Genomic DNA, 8,223 nt, shown 5'->3' with positions numbered 1-8,223 from the left:
TTTTTAAGTGATTTGGAAAAATAGACATCGCTATGCAATAGCTTTGTGTGTGGATCCGAGTCACTTTTAGATTGCCAGCCTAATTATGCGAATAGTCTTAGACAAGTAACGTTTATAAACAGCAGCTCCAGTCTAGAGGATATAATAATTCAGATGCAGGAGGAAGTACGAATCGCGCGTGTATTTAGGAGTTATGTACGCAAGGCATTAGACGAGGATGGGATTCGAACGCCTGCGTACAGAACACATTGGATTAACAGTCCAACGCCTTAACCACTCGGCCACCTCGTCTTGCGAAAGTAAGTCCTGAATCGTGCAACAGTAATTGCAACTGCAGAAAAATATGGTCTTGCTAACTGGACGTTTCGTCAGATTGAAAAGGACTTCGTCATTCTTTTATGGAAGGCAAGTTGGATGCATGTCAACAGAGATGCCGTTAGATCAGGGTTTCCCATACTGTGTTGCGTGGAACACTGTTCTTCGGTGGGAATCAACGCACCGTGAAAAACCATTAATAACATGGTGTTTTTTTTCGACATTTTGATAATGCTAATAACTTTTAAAATTTTTTATGAGTTCTGTACTTTTAGTTATGATTTAAAATTGAAGTAATCACCGAATACAACAAGTTTTCTCATTTCTAAGATTTTGTTAACCTTCAAAATAAACAAGGTGCTCCATGAAAGTACCAGCGTTCTCGAAGTGTTCCGTCAGACGAAAAGTTTAGACACCCCTGCCTTAGAGAAGTTAAATATATAACACATTAATGATTATCACCTGCATATTGGATAGGAGGATACACACTATTTATAAATCAAACTTTTCCAAGAAAGACCCAGCCGAAAGCCGACAGTGCATGCAGCAAAATGACTCTCGCATGGAAAATTGTCTAATATAAAACAATGCTGGTGATGTAGAACGAAGAGCCAAAGAAACTGATACACCTGCCTAATATCATGTAGGGCCCCCGTGAGCACGTAGAAGTGCCGCAACACGACGTAGCATGGACTCGACTAATGTCTGAAGTAGTGCTGGAAGGAACTGACACCCCGAATCGAGCAGGGCCGTCCATAAACTCGAAAGAGTACGAAAGGGTGGAGATATCTTCTGAACAGAAACTTACAAGGCATACCAGATATGCTTAATAATGTTTATGTCTGGAGAGTTTAATAGCCAGTGGAAGTGTTTAAACTCAGAAGAGTGTTCCTGAAGCCATTCTGCAGCAATTTTGTACGTGTGGCGTGTCGCATTGTCCTGCTGGAATTGCCGAAGTCCGTCTCAATGCACAATGGACATGAACGGATGCAGGTGATCAGACAGGATGCCTACGTGAGTGTCACCTGTCAGAGTCGTATCCAGGCGTATCACAGGTCCCATATCACTCCAACTCCACACGCCCCACACCATTACAGAGCGTCCACTAGCTTGGTGGAGTCCCCTGCTGACATGCAGGGTCCATGGATTCATGAGATTGTCTCCATATCCGTACACGTCCATCCGGTCGATACAATTTGAAACGAGACCCGTCCAACCAGACAACATCTTTCCAGTCATCAACAGTCCAATGTTGGTGTTGACGGGCTCAGGCAAGGAGCAATCTTTGTGTCGTGCAGTCAGCAAGGGTATACCAGTGGCCCTCCAGCTCCGAAAGCCCATATAGATGATATTTCGTTGAATGGTTCGCATGCTGACACTAGTTAATGGCCCATCATTGAAATCTGCAGCAATTTGCTGAAGGGTTGCACTCCTGTCACGTTGAACGATTCTCTTCATTCGCCGTTGGTCCCTTTCCTGCAGGATCTTTTTCCGGCCGCAGCGATGTCGGAGATTTGATGTTTTACCGGATTCCTGATTTTCAAGGTACACTCGTGAAAAGGTCGTGATGTAAAGTTCCCACTTCATTGCTACCACAGAGATGCTGTGTCCCATCGCTCGTGTGCCGACTATAACACCACGTTCAAATCCACTTAAATCTTGATAATCTATTTTAGCAGCAGTAACCATTCTAACAACTGCGCCAGACACTTGTTGTCTTATAATAGACGTTGCCGATCGCAGGGCCGTATTCTGCCTATTTACATATCTCTGTATTTGAATACGCATGCCAATACCAGTTTCTTTGGCGCCTTAGTGCATAACGCATGTTGCAACAGGAGCGGCTGTAGGCAAGCGGAAGACGTGTCTCTGCGACTGGACAAGCAGCGTGCTGTGAGCAATGCAGTGCCTCTATTTCAGTTTCGGTTCACTGGAAACAATAGGCGCGGGTTGCGCACTACTGCTTTAAAACCAAAATTGTAGCATAAAATTAATCGCAGAGCTCTTTTACTAGTATAGACATCAGCGAAATAATAATTAAAAACAAGAAAAGAGCAGTGAATAAATAATGGCTAGCGTTACTGCCTAGTAAGCAAGAAGACCCACGTTCAAGTCCTGGCCATGGCACAAATTTTAATTCATTTCTTCAGCTCCCATAATTACCATAAATAATAATAATGAAAGGTAAATATATGAGTAGAATGCCACAGGATAATAATGTTGTCTACTCCATGACGTTTGAGATTTAACAAGATTTCAATAGTAAATTATGCTTGAATAGTGGCATCATATCAAACTGATAGATTAACTGAACACTTTTCAAATCAGTAAAGCAAATCTGTCATGTAGTTTCACTAGAGCATTTACTAACGGTGTCAAGTGCAGAATAATGTCGTAAACATGAATATTACCTCACAAAGAACCAGTAGCAAAAACTTAAAACTTCGACAGTTCGAAATTTGTCTAGCATTCGCAACGAAACAAAGTTCATTACCAGAAAGACTCATTACAAATGTAGTACAAGTTCGTCACACAATTTCAATCAAAAAATTATGCTGCAAAATCATTAAAGTTCGCAGTTGCTTACAAACAGTTAAATAAAAATAACGTTCGCATGAACGTAAAAGAACCAATTTCTAAATGGCTACTGAATTTCAAGTCCCGATATATTTCCAAGTGTTCAGCTCGTGATCACCGAAGTATTATAAATCTCACTAACACAGTCTGAATCTCTGGCGGCGCTCTGCCCGTCCCAACCAGACAAAAGATCTTCCCGAATTGGTGAGCACTGACCAAAAGATCCCAAGCTGTGCTGTGGCAAACTGTTTAAAAAGTTCAGTCACGCGACTGCACTGAGCAACACACTTAGTTTGAACATGACCACAATTCAAGAAATTTAAATACACTACTGGCCATTAAAATTGCTACACCACGAAGATGACGTGCTACAGACGCGAAATTTAACCGACAGGAAGAACATGCTGTGATATGCAAATGATTAGCTTTTCAGAGCATTCACAAAAGGTTGGCGCCGAAGGCGACACCTACAACGTGCTGACATGAGGAAAGTTTCCAACCGATTTCTCATACACAAATAGCAGTTGACCGGCGTTGTCTGATGAAACGTTGTTGTGATGCCTCGTGTAAGGAGGAGAAATGCGTACCATCACGTTTCCGACTTTGATAAAGGTCGGATTGTAGCCTATCGCGATTGCGGTTTATCGTATCGCGACATTGCTGCTTGCGTTGGTCGAGATACTATGACTATTAGCAGAATATGGAATCGGTGGGTTCAGGAGGGTAATACGGAACGCCGTGCTGGATCCCAGCGGCCTCGTATCACTAGAAGTCGAGATGACAGGCATCTTACCCGCATGGCTGTAACGGGTCGTGCAGCCACGTGTCGATTCCTGAGTAACAGATGGGGACGTTTTCTGCACGAACAGTTCGATGAGGTTTGCAGCAGCTTCGACTATCAGCCCGGAGACCATGGCTGCGGTTACCCTTGACGCTGCATCACAGACAGGAGCACCTGCGATGGTGTACTCAGCGACGAACCTTTGTGCACAAATGGCAAAACGTCATTTTTTCGGATGAATCCAGTTTTTGTTTACAGCATCATGATGATCGCATCCTTGTTTGGCGACATCGCGGTGAACGCACATTGGAATTGTGTATTCGTCATCGCCATACTGGCGTTTCACCCGGCGTGATGGTATGGGGTGCCATTGGTTACGCGTCTCGGTCACCTCTTGTTCACATTGGCGGCACTTTGAACAATTTCAGATGTGGCTCTACCCTTCATTCGATCCCTGCGAAACCCTACATTTCAGCAGGATAATGCACGAGCGCATGTTGCAGGTCCTGTACGGGCCTTTCTGGACACAGAAAATGGAAAAATATAGGAATAGTCCCAGAGTTCATATTTTGCAAACAGTGCCGCGAAAGGCAAAGGTCCCGAGTTCGAGTCTAGGTCGGGCACACAGTTTTAATCTGCCAGGAAGTTTCAGTGTTAATTTAATTTTTTTAAATGTCTTCTTTTAAAAAGCCATAACTGAAATTCTGATCATTGCAATCAGACCAAAAATTTTATTTAGAGGTAGTAAGAGGATTATAACACCATTGAAATACAGTCATTAATATGTGTTTAAAATTTTATTATTTACAAAGTGCGATCAGAATCAATTATCTTTTTGCTAACAAACAATTTCGTAATTCAGAATCTGACAGAAGGTATTATATTTGCGTAGCTACAATTGGACAGCAACTTGTTTTGGGCAGCTTCTTTAAATTTCGTAGGATTAGGATTTTTCGAGAAAAGGCTTCTAAGAGTGTTAAATATGTAGAAATCAGAAAAAGCAGTTAAAGATTTAGTTCACATATCTCAACATGTAATACGCCTACCTGCATTTTAAAATTCTCGGTATTGGTACCCCTCATCGTCCGGGTGTCTCTTCTCTCCCCTTTTAATCTGTCTGGCCTGTGTTTATAGATTAAACAGTAATGTGTCAACTTTGTTGATCCTGCTCTGATCGATGGTGTGAAATGCTTTTGCAGTAAACACACCTGAATTTACACCACCTCTGTTCAGCATTTCAATTCCGCCATTATTTCCCTCGCTGAAATATAAAACTGCGCCATGGACAACTATTTTCAGTACATTTAGTCCACAGACTGTCCTTTGTCCTTTCTCAACATCTAATCCAAATTAATTTATTTAAGCTTTAATTCGCATTTTGTGTTTTCCCGTGGAGGCACTTCTTCAATAAATGAGGATTTGCAAGAAACCTGAATGTGGTCTTAATTGCATTCATAACATGTTCTGGTAGTGAGTATTTATGTAAGTTCTCTTTATTATGTTGTACTTAAAGAAGTCGTGTTTTGGGCGCAGACTATGCTTTGGTCTGTGTTCATTAAGTAGCTTTTGAGAGTAAACTGCCCACACAGTAAGCCTCATTGTTTCTAAATTAATTGAATTTTTTCTGGTAGCTCTACCATAATATAACTGAAGAGAATCAATTTCTTTAAAAGCAAGCCTGTCTTTTCATCCCAGCTGTTTATCATCCACAAGTGCTTAATATTTCTTCTCCTCTAGCAAGCGATGAAGCCTACCACCAAGCCTCTTTTGGACATGGCCAACACACTGCAAGTTTTCTGTTCCAGTATTGCATGGTTTATTATCTACGTAGCTTTGAAAGAAGAATAATTCCCATCACAATTTGCCGCATGTCTGAAAAAGTGGGACACGCTGCGAGCTCAAACATTTTAACACTTTAAAGGCATTTATAACGTTGACATCAAGATAAAATTTATACACAACACACCAGGTGGTTATAAGTAAAGTGCACCGACTCACAGAGGTCTAGTGTGGGCTGTAATTATCGTTTGGCAGTGAAAATTTTTTACTATGGTTGTGCATTAATACGGAGTCGATTTAGCTGGAAAAAATTAGTTCCACTTCCGGCCATCAGGTGGGAATTTGACGCTGTACAGCATCTCGTTTACGTCGCCGGAGCTCAGTAAGTGGCAGTTACTAATAAAAACAACAGTATGCCTGTCCCGCTTGTTTGACCTTTCCTGTCCCAGTCCCATTTCTAATTTTTCACGCATACAGAAACATTTCTATACACCTTTCCTGCATTCACAGCGCCAGATTTGCATCTGGTTGCCAAAACTGAAACTATTTTTTTCCAGTGTAAGTGAGTTCCGAATTAGCGCTTTAGAATACCTATCAAGTTCCGCTGCTGTACAATAATTACAGTCCCCACTGGACGTCTATGACAACTGATTAAACTGTAGATAAGAAAAAAATATTTTCGAAAAATCGATTTTTTGAACCCAAATCTGTAGCATGATTCCCCCACCCTCCCCAACCCCCACTCCACGCTTGGCCAGCGCGTCGCCTGAGTTCCAACACGCTCTGCACATCTGGGAAAAACCCACTGATCGCTGCCTCTCACCGTTCGGCTGCTCGCAACCAGCGCCACGCCACTTGCTGGCCACAAACTGCGCAGTCAAGTATTCAGCATTCATACAAATACTTTTGTGAAGCAGTCGCTCGTTATGTTACAACGTGACTGCTTCCGGTGATCGACTTGCAATCGCGTGATTATACAATAACCGGGTCTTACCGCCTATTTACGTGCGATACGTTACATTAGTGTGTGTTGAGGGTCACCCACCAGTACCTGCATCAAGCGTCATACTCTGAAGCTCTTCTTCGTCCACGTAAAGCCTCGTCGAGCTTCCATGTTTAACCAATAGCTTATAGATGTAAGTCAAGGAGCGGGAGACGTTAGGTTCGACGGGGTGTTACTTCTCCATGACGTCAGTATGACGTATACATCTCCATTTTGGACCGTTTTGGTGGTCCATCTTCTTAGATGGTCGTATCGAGATCTGAGAAGTGGGCGAAGCCATACTAGATTTTGTATTTTTGTTTAAGTTTGTCGTTAATAGGTTTTAAATTACAACGTATCTCCAATGAAAATATGCTGCTTCACATATTGAGCATACTTCGAAAAGCGTCGTTGCTGGTACAATTTGTTACTATTAGACATAAGACAAAGAAATGTCGGTAGTGAAAGCCTTCAGAAAGTGTAAGTACAAAATGGAGTTACGACTTCTGAGCGTATTATTAGGGGAACTGGTTCCTGTCCTGCTGCTTCTCGTATTTTCTTCTTTTCCTTCGCTTTTCTGCAAAAGTCTGGGACCTTCTTGTTAATACAATAAAAGTATGTTTTGTAACATTCGATGTTGTGAACATATAAGAGCTCACTCTCCCAGGATGAGTTGTCATTGTCATTAATTTACAAAGTAAGAATGAAACACGCTAATGCCACTAATTGTTCAAAAAACGACTGCTATCTCGTAAAACAAACTAGGCACCATTAGGAATAAAAAGGACAGAAAAGAGAAATACATTTGTAAAAGAATCATAAGATTACTTAGTTTCAGCTGTCTATAAAGTACAAAAGAAAATTTAGGAGCTAGTTATTTTAGGAGACTTTTTTTCAAAGCAATAACATCTTCAAGTAAGGCACAGGAATGTTTCTGATGCTGTTTTTTCTCGTTGTTCCTGATACTTTCAAGTGCAAAGTAAGAGATTTATTTTTTTCTCGCAGTGAATTGTGATTTCTTCTGCAAATTACAAAATACTTCACAGAACCAGCACACTTTAACTGTTGGGGGAGTTTACTGTCAAGTGCTTTTCGTAATACATTATGTAAATAACGAGTATGAAGTTGGCAGTTTCTGACTTTCACTGAAGGAAATGCCAGCAAAAGTTTCCGAAGTCGCAATGAATATACTAGTTGAACAGATGAGTCACTGCTTTAATTGGTGTGTAAGAATGGATACCACAGTTACAACGATACTTCATATTTACAATATTTTTATTGTTTCAGAAGAGTGTTATGGTAATACTACGCTTATTATTTTCGTGTGCAAACGACGAAAAATTTTTAATCGTAACTAGACGACATTATGTTATGTATATGGTCCTCAAATGAACAAACAGACCAATTAAAACAAAATCAATAAACAGATCAAATCGCATAAGATGAAGGAAGATGTGACTTACGCACTGGTGTACAACCTATAAATACGTTTCCATTTATTAACCCTAATGAGGTTCACACAATGATTGTGCATTTGCAGACAACTTTTCTAAAATGAATACAAGCTGTTTTACTACACAATTCTTCCATACTTGGAAGTATTTAGATATTTAAAACATCAAATAGTATATTATTTTTAAGATTCATTTAGTTACGGCAGCAAGTATACCAGACGTGAGCTTTGTGCTACGGGACGTTCACCGCCCTCAGGGTCGATACGACCACGAAAGTTGAAACACTCCTTAACGGTCGACATAGGTCACGGCTACGACACAGTGACGTCACGCAG

The 8,223-nt window shown here is 41.0% G+C and overlaps 1 non-coding gene across 1 annotated transcript; it reads right to left on the bottom strand.

Annotated features, from left to right (window-relative positions):
- Nucleotides 1–209: 209 nt before the first annotated feature.
- On the bottom strand, nt 210–291 carry Trnan-guu (transfer RNA asparagine (anticodon GUU)). Its single transcript has one exon. It is a non-coding gene; the product is annotated as a tRNA-Asn (tRNA).
- Between the last annotated feature and the right edge of the window lie 7,932 nt (nt 292–8,223).

Source organism: Schistocerca serialis, chromosome 8, assembly GCF_023864345.2.
Source record: "Schistocerca serialis cubense isolate TAMUIC-IGC-003099 chromosome 8, iqSchSeri2.2, whole genome shotgun sequence".
Classification (NCBI taxonomy): domain Eukaryota; kingdom Metazoa; phylum Arthropoda; class Insecta; order Orthoptera; family Acrididae; genus Schistocerca; species Schistocerca serialis.
Note: the sequence above shows the minus strand (reverse complement) of the source record. Positions and strands in the feature narration are given on the sequence as shown.